Below are 15,911 nucleotides of genomic sequence, written 5' to 3' on the forward strand. Positions count from 1 at the left end.
GTCTTTTCACAAGTTACTGTATTTCCTCAATATACCCAGGCCCCTTGTTTGATGAACATTCTATAAACACATGGAAAATAAATTCTCCCAGACTGTTCACAGATTAAAAAATCAATTTGGTACAGAAGAGCAGAAACTCTAAATTGGGGACAGATTTAATGTGTGGAAAAGTTATTTATTCATTTTAGGTTAAAGGTGAAATAAATTAAAAGAATCTGAAAGAGTACATTTGGAAATTTAAAATTTAGCTCTTAGTAATTATTGCATGTTATGTATTATAACATTTTTTACTAGAGGTATGGAGGGACAGAGGTTAAAATCTTTGTTTCAAGTAGTGTGAGACATCTGGTTCCTAGGTAAGCACAGTTGAGGAATCATTTGGCCTGTGATACAACTGAATTGTTAATATGTAAAAGCAATTTATGTATTTTACTAGGTTTTCAACATTTAACTTGATTCACCACTAGACAAACAACTATTGCAACAATTTCAGAACTGAATCTTCAAAGGCTCCACAACCTCTAGTTTTCCTCCTGGCTCTGATTATCAATCACCTGTCCATTAAAATATTTCATCATGACAAACAAATAAAGAAACTAAAACAACAAGGGGTTGATTGATCATCAACCCTTCTGGCTGAGTATAAGTTTGATTTTAAAAATTGATATGTATTTTATTATTCACTCACAAGGCAATATGGCATGATGATTATGAGGGCAGGCTTTGGAGCTAGGGATGGATTTCGACTCTGCCATTTATCAACTTTGTGACCTAAAGCAAGTTACTTAACTCCTCTGTGCTCCAGTTTCCCCACCTATTACAGGTAAAACTATTGAGCATACCTCTGGAGTTTGTTATAGGGGTTAAATTTAAATGTTCGTAAAAATTTTGATACTTTAAACTGAGACCTCCTAGTTAAAACATATTTAATAATCTGAAAAAATATTCTACAATTATAAATGGAGACAGTAAATATAGAATGGCTTCTGGTTTAAATACGTAATCAGGAGAAAACGCATATATGTTTTAGCTGGAGCTAAAACATATAGTTTAGTTTAGAGCATCTCGTAAGACCTGACTGATACATATTCAGAAACGTAGACTGATGTCACATTGAGAGTTTGATATTGACTATGGTTAATTTCATACCTCAAAAATCAGAAATGAGTGAGTAAATGCTACAAATCAGCCCCTTCCCAAGAGAACTGGTTGCTAAATATTACCAACACACCACTAGCTATTTTAGTGCTTTGTAATTATTTCTTGCAACAAATATTTGATAAATGCCTACTATGTTCCATGTGCATGAGATATATGAATGAACAAGACAGAACTGATCAACACCTAAGTGTACATATAGCAATAACATTCATTGGGTGTCGGGCAGATGGGAGGGGAGAGAAAGGGATGGGTATATACACACATAATGACTGCAATGCACACCATCTGGGGAATGGACATGCTTAAAGCTCTGACTTGGGTGGGGCAATGGCAATATACATAACCTAAACATTTGTACTTCCATAATATGCTGAAATAAAAAAGAAAAAAAAGAGAAATTCATTCAAGATGGATAAAAGATTTAAATGTAAGGCATAACATTGTAAAAATTACAGAAGAAAATATAGGAAAAACTCTTCTAGACATCTGCTTAGGCAAAGAATTTATGACTAAGACCCCAAAGGCAACAATAAAAATGAATAAATGCTTTGTATGGAACCAGAGAAGATTTCGTATAGCCAAAGCAATCTTAAGCAAAAAGAACAAACTGGGAGGTATCAGTCTACCAGACTTCAAGCTGTACTACAAGACTATAGTAACTAAAACAGCATAGTACTGGCACAAGAATAGAAACGTAGACCTTTGGGAAAGGACTGAGAATCCACAGATGAAACCATCCGCATATTGTCATCTAATCTTTGACAAAGCAAACAAAAATATACACTGGGGAAAAGAATCTCTTTTCAATAAATGGTGCTGGGAAAACTGGATAACTACATGCAGAAGATTGAAACTGTCTTTAATGACTTTCCCAGTTCCTAAAGCATTGGAAATATTTTTTTAAGCCTATAGCATTTTAGTTTATATATTTTCATTTTGTTTTATAGACAATAATTTATTCAAGTGATAATACTACTGTTAATAATACTGATACTAATATTATTAATAACTAAAGCTTAAATGGCCCTTACCATTTGCCAGTCACAGTTCTAAGAAAATAAACTTTTAAAAACATGTATTCACCTAATCCTCCCTACAACATTTATAGAGTGTTTCTATTACAACCTATTTTAAGAGGAGGATTTTGACACTCTTAGAGGTTAAATAATAGCTAATAAGTGGAGGATCTTTGTTACATAAAACATGTATAAAATTTCTAAACAGGAACATTTAATAATTTAATTGATTAAGTTGCACAATTACAAAACCTGAAGTTCACTGTGATTGAGAGTAAACTACTTGGAACTTGAGAGATACAGGTTTTGGCAGGAGGGAGAAAGGAAGGTAAGATAAGAATCAAGACTTATTAGTGAGCATTTGTGATTATATATGATCTACCATAAATTTACCTTATTAATGTTATATTTTTTCACGTGTTGTTTTGCTGCCCCCATTCATACAAATCCATACATTTTCATTATTTCTAAACAACACCTTATTACCCACTTCTAAGCCCATTCCCTTCAGTCCTTCTACCCAGAATGCTTATTCTTTAAATATCACTTCTCTAATCCCTGCCCATTCTCTTTGAGGTCTCTATTGTGTGACACCCAACCCAGGGGATATCCCCTGCCCTCAGGTAGCAGCTCTGTGGCATCCATCCCTGGGCTTCTGTGGCATTTTACCTCAGTCAGAAATGGTTCTTCTCACTGTTTCTTTGCTACTGTTGATAGTGTTTCCAAAAATATATCCCTCATTAGCTTTAATATTTGGAAGTAGGGGAACATGATTTATTGTCTTTTTCTCTCCTAAAGCAGATTTAGGAAAGCCAAAGAAAAATTTTCTAGCAATTAGGGCTGACCATCAGTGAAAAGCTGAAATCTTTTCCACTCAAATTATTTCAGAAAGAATGAGATTGCTGTTTGCCAGGGACGTTTTGGAAGAGAATGACTCCAGATGATCTCTGAACTCCTTTTCAACTTCAGTATCATGTGGCTGTTTGACCTTTAAAGAGTCAAGTTGAGGAAAGCAACATTAATGAACTAGCTCAAACAATTCATCTAAAATATGTGCACTGTTTATTTACAAAAACTGAAGTAAGGGTTAAGAATAAGGCAGCTTGGGAAACTAATTTACAAAGGGTCAATGAGAAGTAGACATAAAAATGAAAGAATATTTTTTAAAAGGGCAAAAAGACTAATTCCACATTTTAAAAGTACTGTGGATAGCAACATGTTATTTTTTATTTTACCATAATGTTTTTTTACATTATTCCAGTGAGCAGAAGTAGTCCAAAATATTATTATAGGAATTCAGTAACTGAATACAAATATATCTAGTAAGTACAAACATCTCGTTTTGAGTACCCTAATTTAGATTTTGTTATTTTTTTCTTTACTTTTAATTTTAACAAGTTGAAAATGAAAATATGTTTAGTTATGGTATCTAATAAGCTCAAATCACTAATGACTGATCATTGGAGACATTATTAAAAGAGAATTATAAATATTTCACATCATTCAAAATGGGATTAAAATATATATTAAAAACTATAATTACTGATCATTAGACTATTGATTATTTTACTTTTGAAATGAAGTTAATTTTAAAAATCAGAGAACGCAAAAACTGAAAGATGTTTTAGAGGCATTCAATATTTCCTCTTAATACACAGCTGAGATTCGCATTACTTTGCTCCCCCAATTTTCATATTGTGAGTTTATTTCCCACATAATACTTTGACCTCAGCAAAATAAGAGAAATTGAGCATTTCTATTTGCATCCCATCACCTAAAAAATAGTAAGTGTGAAGTAAATTATTAATTGAATAAGTATAGCTCAATCAATGTTAAATACATGAAAGAATGAGAAATTATGTAGCTTGATTTATAATCCACATTTCTGTCTTGTGTTTCTTCTAACATACTATTTTGTATCTCTAAAGTTGTTGCTGCTGTCTAGTTTAATCTTAAAATATATTAGTGAATAAATTTTATAGACAGATATGACAAACATGCAATAACATGTCTTTTATGTAGAAAATGGGCTAAAATATTACTTTATATCAAAAAGCAACAAATGCTTTACATAAAATGTTTCAGTCTTTGATAAATCACAAAATATATTAATATCTTCCAGTATGCAAAAGTGTTTTATGTATACTTATTCTTTCCATATTGCCATTATTTTACTTAAACACATTTACTGTATTAAAACAAGGAAATAAATTTGACCTAATTTTAATAGTCTGACACACTAAAAATTTAACAATTGAGAAATCTAACTAACTTGGAAATTGTTGTCAATGGGTTAGAAGAACAAATTCCCACACTTCATCCATCACAATGTCGGTTAAGTCTAAATTAACATATTTGGCAATACTCTTAAGAATTTTGAACTAGAATTAATATGAAAACCTTGAAAAGATGTGGAATTTTGCTTTTCATATTTTCATGGAAGTCATAAGTTTTGTTCTACAGGAAATAAAAAATTCTAATGTTTGTCATTCCAGAACAATGATGAAATAATGTATCTTAAAGGTCTAAAGTAATTAGAAGCAAACTATGACACCCATGCAGAGGACCAACGGTAAGACAATATTGAAGTGAATACTGGTCTTGCCACTGTAAATGGGAATTGCATGGCTTGCAATTTAGAGACAGGGAATATCATTCCATCTTATACAGAGATCATTATGTTCTTTATAACAAACTGATCTGGAAAATTACTAGATAATTTTACCAATCTTCAATTTAAAAAGCTGTAGTTCTGTTATGAAAAAGCAAAGCCCACTAGTAATTCATCCTTTGTAAAAACTTTGTAATCTAAAAACCAGTGCTATGCCATTTTCCATGTCTTTTGGATTCTCAAGAGAGTATTGGCTAGCAATATACGGTTGACCATTGAAAAATTCAGGCTTGAACTGCATGAGTCCACTCATATGCAGATATTCTTTAGCTTCTGTCATCTCTAAGGCTGCAAAATCAACCAACTCTCCTCTTCCTCCTCTTCCTCAGCCTACTCAACAAGATTATGAGGATAAAGACTTTCATGATGACCCATTTTCACTTAATGAATAGTAAATATATTTTCTCCTCCTTATGATTTTCTTAATAAAATTCTCTTTCCTTTTGGCTTTGTTGTAATAATACAATATATAATATATACAAAACATACAAAATATGTGTTAACTGTTTATGCTATGGGTAAGGCTTCCAGGCAATAGTAGGCTATTAATAGGTAAATGTTGGGACAGTCAAAAGTTATACATGGATTTTTGGCTTCTTGGGAGGTTGGCACCTTTACCCCTCAGTTGTTCATTGTCAGCTGTACTTGTGCACAGTTACTTATCAATGGCTTTTTCTGTCTATGTATCTGTGTCTCTTAGCTTTTTCTCCTCCTGATGAATATGTTATTACTTCCTTAGAAAGGGATTGCTTGCAAGTAAGCATGATAGGGACATGAAACCCAAATTCAGATTCAGTTTTGAATTCAAAATGACTAGTGCTTTTAGAAATTTTATGAGAATCCAGAAAGTGTGAATACATTCAATTAATATTGATTTTGACATCCCAGAGTTTTCTGGCATGACCTATATCAAAATTTAAAACATAATGATCTCATATATAGGAACATATATACACACAATATATATTTCAAAGTGTATATGTATGTGTGTGTGTTATTTTTAAAGTTAACATTTTTGAGAGATTTATACTGTAACTAATAATGAAGAAGCGAATGATGTTTTGGTTGTTGTAAAAAGAAAGTATGCTAGTGAGGAAAACAAACAAACAAAAAAAAACCCTACGAAAAGTATAATATAGTTCAAAGCCTCTCTTATAATAGAAGCATGTTTTCCACCAGGTTCTGTTTCAACATTTGGTATAAATTACACTGAAAATATTTCTATTGAAGTTATTCCCTCTAGAGCTATTTTAACACATTGATCTTCCAATTTTCTTTTTAGTCTGAATGCTGATTAATGACAAGAAAGCTGTCATTACAATGGATTGGGGAAAATGCATTGTGGGAATCCAGTTAGGATACTGAGAACATTTCACTGCTTTTAGGGCCAAAATGCAATCTATTCAAAAGCAGTCAGGTTGGAAATATCTTCTCCTTGTTTATGGATGATGCCATGTAATTTTACTGATTCATAATGGAGCTACAGCCTTTTTATTCTGACAGTTTAAGCACCAAAAAGAAATATAAAACTACCGTGCAAGATCCTCCCACATAAACAGTTTCATGTTAAGACTTCTTATCTACAGGCTGATATTAAAAGCCACAAGTCTGATGTCTGGAAAGTGAAACTTTCCCTTGGTATAATAGAAGGAAAGAAGAGGAAGCAAATTAATCTTAGAAATGAATGCAGGGTGAGCTATTTTTAAGTAAAATTAAAAGTTTATAAAATAAAATTAAAAATGTGGGTGGTAATTTTCCAGAACACACAAGCTGTGTTTATCTATATGGCAAAAATTAAAATATGATCACCAGTATACTTTCACATACTTTCCTCAAAAATGCCATCAGTGCATTGATTAGAATGTGTGAGATCTCTGGAGAGAATGAGTGCTTTTTCCATTACAGCCCATAAGCCAAACTCATAATAAGAGACAACACGCATTAATAGCTTTATCAAAAAGAAGAAATAGCATTTAGAGATGCAAAACATCATTTTGAGGTTTTCCAGGTACCATAATGATAGTTTTTCTTACCACTGAATATTCATGACACCGCATAAAACTAATGATAAACATAAAAATTGATGTGAACGTTTGACTAATCTGCTCTTATTTGTTTGGAAGAGCTGTCGTAATTGCCTGGTTTGTAAATTAAACATCTGCTATGGGAATAAACAAAAACATAACTGAGCATATTCAAATAAATTGAATTCACTCTGGTTTCATAAATTTTATTATACGGGCTCATCAATTTTATTACACCTGAGCGCAGCATTGCCGCCAAAGTCAACGCATTTTTAGGTGTCCTATTAGTAATAATAAATACTTTCTTTTTCTAATAAAATTCAGATATTCTTTAGATCATTTTTAAAGGAGTATTTCAATAGCTAAGCTCAACAAATTGAAGCAACCTGCCATACTGGTTGAACATGAACTGGAGTTTCACTACCAGCCTCCTTAAGAGTTTTAGTAGACCATTAAAATCATCTCTATGTTGCAGCAGCACATGTCAAACAAGGTAACAATCATTTCATGTTAGCAAAATCAATCTGTCTAGTGTTTGGCATAGCCATATTTTTCTAGTTTCTAAGCCATAAAGATGAAACATATTGCAAAACAATTAACCAGGTCCAGGGACACAGTGAAAGAAACCAACAAGTGGGCTTGGCAAAACGTGAGAGTCATGCATTTGATGTAATTATAATTTTTTTTCTTCTTTAGATAATTTCTTCATGCTGAAGAGCTATTAAAATAATTGACACCAATATTTCAATTTTCTGCAGAGATCAGTAAGGCAAATTAAGTATTTCAAGCAATAGACCTGTAAATAATGGGTGGAAATAGTACTTTGCCGCTACAGTTAATAAAGCCATTATTGGTATGACTGCCTGTGAGAGGAAAACAATGTTAGGTAGCATAAGACAGAATATAAAGTGGCTCAGAAATCCTTGACTTTGGGTATTTGTAAGGTGTGCTCCACACTATTCTGAGAAGTATAAAATATGAAATGACAACTAAAGGCATATTGCGTGATGATTCCACTTTAATTTTTGCATACAGATCACACTAACATGATGAGATAGTAGATTCCATTTTCAAAATAACAGCAAAATTTCCAGTTAGCAGGGAAACCCAGAACTTCAAATTTACTTCCCTTGATATCACAGATGCTGACTTGGAGCTTGATGTCTATCACACTGACAAGCTGGGCCTTTTGCTGGTCCGGATTTTCTCTAGGGAAAGAAGAAATTCCATCCTTGCTCAATCAGGAACAGTGTCAGCTAAGGAGGCCTATGGAAGCTTCAGTAGGAGAGATTCTGTTGACTGCAATTTGTCCGAAACTTGAATTACTAAACATATTTCATCAAGAACTTCTCATTTCTAGGCTTCTGTTATAAATTGAGAAAGACATTTTGGTCAAGGAGTCATGGCAGGATTCAAGTCAAGTTTCCAAGCCAGTGATTCAGAAACTGAACCACCCAGTCAACTGAAACATATGTATAAGGTGAAAGAAAAAAAAAAAATCACCAAGATTTGCTCAGAGCAACAAAATCAAAGACAAACTATGGGTTCTTGAAAGGATAGTGTCTTATTAGAACAAAGTTGATTGGATAGTTAAGTGTCACCGACTCAGAACATTTTTAAAAATCCATATAACACCCAGCTGGAGAGAATATGCAAGAAATACCAACCCCAAATCTCATACTGACAAGAAGCTTTGATTTAATAACAACAATGCCCTTACAGAGGAAATTCATCTTGTTTTAGTCCACTAGATATGCTTTTAATAGTATCTCAAATAGTTATTGCTTAATTTAATGCTTCATGGTGGTAGTAGCAATTAGGAGCAAGTGGTGTTCATTATAACTGATGGAAAAAATAAACTTTCACTCTATTAGAGTGTAGGACATGAGCCTCCCAAATACAGATTCAAGTCTCAATTGTATAAATGTATTTTTGAGAGATAGGAAAAAACAGTGTTGTCTTTCATTGTATTGTCAAAAGAAAAAAAAAGAGAGAGAGAATCTTTGATTTCAACATCGTAGTTAACAATCCATGGTGAAAGATGCATTATCTTTTGTGCACTAACTAGAATGTATTTATTTTTCAGGTATAGCCATTTGATAATACATCTGTTGCAATATTTTTGAAAACTCTTAACACTTTAATACATGTCAGAGTTCAGATTTACATTTTGTATGTAATTGCAAATATTATGTATAACATAAAATATTATCCTATATGTAATGTGCTGTAATGATTGCTCTATTTTAGTCTTTCAAGAAATTACAGACTTAAGCAATTGTATAGCTATAGGTCATCTTTAGGAGGCTGTGATAATTTGGATCTATGAGATTGTTCTGCTCTATGCAAAAGACATGACATGTATTCATTGCTCAATAATTATTTCTGAGCGTCTATTCTGGGCAAGGTGCTGTACCAAGAACTGTGAATAAAGCAGTAAAAATGATAGATAATGCCCTTGTCCTCATGGAGCTCACCTGCATGGGAAGGAGAGCTATATTAAACACTGGATTCCAATCATGCCCTTACAATTGTGAGAGGAGAAAGGGTAGGGTTTCTTACTCTTCAATGTGCCTTTGAATTATATGGGGATATTATTGAAGTGCAGATTCTAGTTTAGTAAATCTGGGGTAGAGACCTGAGGTTCTGTATTTCCAGTAAACTCCCAAGTGATTGTAGCACTGCAAGCTGGTCTACAGATCACGCTTGGAATAGCAAGGAGCCGGGGTGGGGCAGACTATGCAAGAGGGAAACCTGGTGAATTTAGGAGATTAGGAATGGCTTCTCTGAGAAGTGACGCACATGTTGTTCAGACTTGAAGGAGAAGCAGGAGTTAATTGATCATTGGAGAGGGATGAAGAATATTTCATGTGGAGGGAATAGCAAGTGTGAAAGCCCTGGTGGAGGGAATCGTGTCTTTTAATGATTAGGCCAATGAAAGTAAAATACAGTATGCCATATACTCTGATGGAAAGATAGAAGGTATACTAGTAACCAACATGTATTTTATGAGAAATAGGGTAATAAGAACAAGCCATAAAAACTTGGCATGCTGAAAACTCTGTTTCTAAAATTGAGCTTTTAAAATACAGTGTGCATGCACTGAACAATGATCAATGCATTCATGGCAAATGCCATATCTGAAAAGACAATTATAAGCATCAGTTTCCATCAGACCTGAGTAAGTGTTACTCTTTTTTTTTTTTTTTTTTGTGCTCTCCAATAAAACACTGGAAACAGTTTTTGTTTAAAATGAAGGGATTTGTAATAAAGCCAGAAAATTCACCTTATGCAATAATATTGACATTTGTTGTCAAGCCATGCAAACATGATTGAAGACTTTTGTTTCTGGGAAGTATGCAGACTTGAGGGAATTTTTTTTCTTAGCTAGTCTCATAAAGAATGACTTAATCATTAGGAAACGCATTTAAAATCTTTTATTCACCATTTCCTGAAAATAGCTATGGTTCTATATTAAAAAACTTTCAGGGCATCCTTTGTTTTATGGCAGGAAAATAATAAATAATGTCCTTACAATACTTTGTGTGAGGAAGCTGGAAGCTGAGATACAATGATGGTACAAAAATTCAAAAGAATTTTTCTGAAACAGGACTAAAGAAATTGTGCAGACATTATTATCTTTATAATTTGGAGCTCTACATGAAGTCACTTGAACAGTGTCTTAACAAAACTGAAAGTCATTTAGGTTTCAGTAAAGTAAACAAAATATGAACTAACACTGAATGCTACTTCTTTCTTATAATGAAAATATTTTCAAGGACATACTTTATCATCAATAATTTTATTGCTCCAAGATAAAATGACTTGGAAAAAATAAGAATTTCTTGCCTGTCCACATATCCTCAAGGCCTCTGTGTCACTGCCTCATTAGTTACTGTCATAATTGTCTCCACATTGGCATCTTTGGGCACAGTGTTCCCTAGCAGGGCCACTCCTGCTATTGGCTGCCCTTTGCATCTTATGCTGTTTTCTCATCCCTCATCCTCCACTTCCACAGCCACCATTTGGGAAGTCATCGCCATGAATTCTTCAGTCACAGCAATAATTGTTAATATGGTATGAAAAATATTATCGTTTCTTCCATATATTCCCCATGCCAATATCCTTTAACTTTCATAAATTATGAAATGATTCTTTTTTAATAGTTTTGGCTTAATTTATAAAATGAATTCCTGCTACAAGAGGATTTATTAATTACTTAATGTCAGCCCTTTCTTAGGCTAGCTTTACTTTGGCCAGACTCTGAGCCAATGAAAACCAAGTTTCTTACACTTTAAAAGACTTTACCCCGGCCGGGCGCGGTGGCTCACGCCTGTAATCCTAGCACTCTGGGAGGCCGAGGCGGGTGGATCGCTCAAGGTCAGGAGTTCGAGACCAGCCTGAGCGAGACCCCGTCTCTACTAAAAATAGAACGACATTATATGGACAACTAAAAATCTATATAGAAAAAAATTAGCCGGGCATAGTGGCGCATGCCTGTAGTCCCAGCTACTCGGGAGGCTGAGGCAGGAGGATCGCTTAAGCCGAGGAGTCTGAGGTTGCTGTGAGCTAAGCTGACGCCACGGCACTCACTCTAGCCTGGGCAACAAAGTGAGACTCTGTCTCAACAAAAAAAAAAAAAAAAAAAAAAAAAAAAGACTTTACCCCTAAACCCATGTGGCCAGTCTCCTTGTTTAACTCCTCAGCATGGACTACTGTACTTAATTCTGCTCCTTTCTACTCTGGCCATATGAACTAGTTTCTGCAGAGATTATGATTATTATCATTGTGGCAAGCCACTTAAACTGGTATACGAGCGCTGTCACTTACTGGATTAGCAACCCGTCTCCTCACTGGTAAATGTGATTGAAATAGTTCTCAAGCTTTAGAGTTGTTTCAAAGATTAAATGAGTTACTATACTTAAATTAGAACAATGCTAGACATGTATTACATAGAAGTTATAATAAAAAGAGCAAACACACATTGCCATGGTCTTTGGAAGGAAATTAACTCAATAATGGAACAAAGGGCCCCAGACTACACAAAGGCTGTGTAGAAGTCACTGTGTTGGCCCTAGAAAATGGTAGAGATGTAGTAGAGAAGATTCAGGCCGGGCGCGGTGGCTCACGCCTGTAATCCTAGCACTCTGGGAGGCCAAGGTGGGTGGATCGTTTGAGCTCAGGAGTTCGAGACCAGCCTGAGCAAGAGCGAGACCCCATCTCTACTAAAAATAGAAAGAAATTATATGGACAGCTAAAAATATATATAGAAAAAATTAGCCGGGCATGGTGGTGCATGCCTGTAGTCCCAGCTACTCGGGAGGCTGAGACAGGAGGATCGCTCGAGCTCAGGAGTTTGAGGTTGCTGTGAGCTAGGCTGATGCCACGGCACTCACTCTAGCCTGGGCAACAGAGTGAGACTCTGTCTCAAAAAAAAAAAAAAAAAGTAGAGAAGATTTAATATGAGCCAGCAATATACACAGATGTAGTCAAGAAGATGGCCGTAAGTGAAATTATGGAATGTATTAAAAACCACAGTGTATTAAAAACCACAAGTATAATGATTAATACAGAGTTCAGAACTGCATCAAGTAAGGAATAATTTTTTAAAATTCCACATGAGAATAGCAAAATTAATTATATTTTAAAAGCTAACCTCTTCAAAAAAAGTAGAAAGAAAGTGAAGACAAGTGATTCGGGAAACTAATGTTTTATAGTAAGTTTTATTTAAAATCTTTAACTGTGTGAAGGGATTCTAGACAGGGAATGAGAGGAAAGCAATCTGCAATACATACATCTCAATATGTAATATTAAAAGTAGACAGAAAGTTAATGTGCCCTTTCTAAATACATTTGGCGTTTGTGGATGTTCTTATTTGGTTCATGAAGATCACATGATAAGCCTAGTTTTACTTATGATAATAGCATTAAAATAAGTAAATATAAGTAAAATTATATGAAAAACATGACAGCAGAGTCTTTTTCAAAGCTGAGGAAAGGAAGCAAACAGTAATAGCTGGCATGCAGACAGGGAAACAAGAGGAATAGTAACCAGGTAAGTTGACTGGGTTTATAGGGAGAGATAAGGGAAATGTTACCCAGAGGACACAACCTGGCTAGGCAAGATGTAAGGGAAGCATATTCAGGAGAAATGGAAAGCCTTTCTAGGTGTATTGTGCAAAAAATAAAGATTAGGCAGAAGAATTTCTGGGTTAGAGATTCAGAAAGATATGAAGTTCCCACCAAGTGAAGCTGTTTTGCATGACTGTCCACAGCTAAAACCTTCCTGGCATCTGTCACCGTAGGGTGAGTTCCCTAGGGTGGCTCTGCACCACACCCAACACACAAAGAAGCTGCAAGTTCAGTTACTTAAATGACTCAGGCATGTTCTAACTGATCTCTTTGTTTTGATTTTGCAAGTGGGGTAAATAAGAAGTTGTGCTTTTGCTGCTGTGCTAAGGGGTATCTTTGTATTTTAGTCCTTTACAGACTAGGAGGTGGTAAGGTTGGCGTATTCAAAAACTGCTGCACACATGCTGGCAATAAGAGAAGCCTCATTCATACCTTACTGTGTATAACAGACACTTCTCATGTACCACTTCAAGTCCTTTCAGCCTTATTTCTCTTGTTGCAGCCACTATTGGGTAAACCAGCTGTGTGTGGGCTCTGGCAGACTTCACACAAACACAAGCTGAGAGTGCCTTGCTTAATGTCCACATTGCATATTCCTCGTCTTCTGCCTGGAACTTCTCTGCTGATGCTGAGGTATCAGATGCCACGTAACCGCACTTGGTGCCTGCTCGTGTGCAAACCAGAAGCTCAATGCGGTTAAGACTTTGTAAGGCAAACTTTTAACCTATAAGATACAGGAGCCAGTAGAAGAAATTTTGTGCATTTTTTCTCTTCTCCCTCCTTACATGTGTGATCCATTTGTAATATTTTTTACAAGCCATCTGAAGATAGTCCCAAGATTACGTGATCACACTTTATACTAGGTTGTAGCCAGATTTATAAGGTACCCACATAATGCTGTCCCTCATGCTCTTACTCACTCCCACTTTCCCTTACTCCTATTTCCTGGGATGGCATTCCCAAATAATTTAATAATAATTCTCCTTTCTGAGGCATTCTGGTGAGGATTTTTTATACCTAATTGACCCTAAAAAGGATAACAGGATTAGGGAGCTAATCACCCTCTGGTCTAATAGTTCTATGGATTCAATCACTAGTGTTCTGGTGACAAATTCTAACAAGACATATTTTTTAAACAAGACTGGAAATAATAATGTCAGTTATTATTTTAGGGATCCAATGGTATAGGACATGTGCATTTCATATGGAGGAAGAAGACAATGTGAATGCCCACTGACTTCTCATAAGGAGCAATAGAGGCCAGAAGAAAATTGTATAATATTTAAAGGGCTGAAAGAGAAAAAGAATTGAGCCAGAATTCTATACACAATGAAGATATCCTTTGAAAAATGGAATATAGATATTTTCAGATAAAGGCAAGAAAATTTATCACCAGCAGATCTGCTCTATAATAAATGTTATCAGAGTTATTCAGATTGAAGGGAGAGGAATTCAAAGAGAAACTCAGATCTTTGAAAAATATATGATTAAACATAAAAGATTTTTTCTATAAAATTTTATGAAATATATAACTATTAATAAATCAAAATTATATCTTATTGTGAGTTTATGACATATATAGGTGTAATATTTTAACAGCTATAACATATAACATGGACCTAGATGTGGTAAATGAACCTAATATAACTGCAAGATTTCTATATCTTTTAAGAAGTGGTCTAATGAAGTAGTTAATGCATATTGTGGTCTTAGAGCAACCACTCAAAACAAATGTAAAAAGATACAACTGAAAGGATAATACACATTTAATTAATTTAGGATGTTCATATGATAACTGTCAATTCTGTCCTGATGATGCTTGGAACAATAGAAAACAAGAATATCTGGCAATTAATGCACAGATAATTTTAATTTGAAAGCTATTCTACTTGAGAATTTTTAAGCATTTAATGTTTCCCTGTAAGGAGAGAATGTGAACTTAGAATGAGAATCTATCAGCTATATAATTTTTATGCTGGCTGGCTATTTTACGATATTTCTTATGAACTTAATACTTTAATATTTCCAACATCTAAGATACTACCCCAAATCATTTGACTTACAAAGAAACAGAAAAACATAACTCATTCCCAAGAGAAAAAAATAAACAATGAAAATTGACTTCAAGATGATCCGATTTTGCCCACTGTTACCTACACATTGTGGCATAACTACAAAATGGTTTATTGTAAAACATTTAAAAATATAGGTATAAAAAAAGGACTAGTAGTTAACAGGAAGTCAGTTCCCTGCAATGGTTTAAAAAGCAGTCACTAAAGTCAGATGTATATCACTGATCAATTTTTATTATAAAAATGTTTGTCATCAAGAGCAGAGCAGTGGTCGTCTGGTTGGGGCAGAGGTGGAGTGACTACAAAGTGATATGATAGATCTCTGATGATAATGAAAATGTTTTACATCTTGATCGTGGTGGTGGTTACATGAGTATATGTATTTGCCAATACTTGTGGAACTGGACACTTAAAAGGGGTACATTTTAATATGTAAACTATACCAAAAATAATCTATTTAGAAATGTGAGCTAAATTCATTAATCCATTGTATTCCAAGGAAGTCAAATAATTATAGTCAATAATTATTGGGCACCATGCAATTTGATTTAAATTTATAGTTTATGAAAAAATGTTTTTGAAGAACTTGATTATTTCTTCAGATTAGCTACTTAATTTAAAAATACAGCAATTTTTATATAACGTTTGACCAGAGCACATTTTTTCCCCTTAGGAGGAGGACAGCTTATCAAGTGACTCCTAGAGAAGAGAATAGGACAGAGATAAAATTAAAGTAGTATATTTCCTGTTAATGAACCACCACAAATTGGGTATAAAATGTAGACTTCAAGAAAATAATACAGGTAGTTGAGAAAATGAAACAGAGTAATGATGC

Source organism: Eulemur rufifrons, chromosome 15 (assembly GCF_041146395.1).
Source record: "Eulemur rufifrons isolate Redbay chromosome 15, OSU_ERuf_1, whole genome shotgun sequence".
In the NCBI taxonomy this organism is placed as follows: domain Eukaryota; kingdom Metazoa; phylum Chordata; class Mammalia; order Primates; family Lemuridae; genus Eulemur; species Eulemur rufifrons.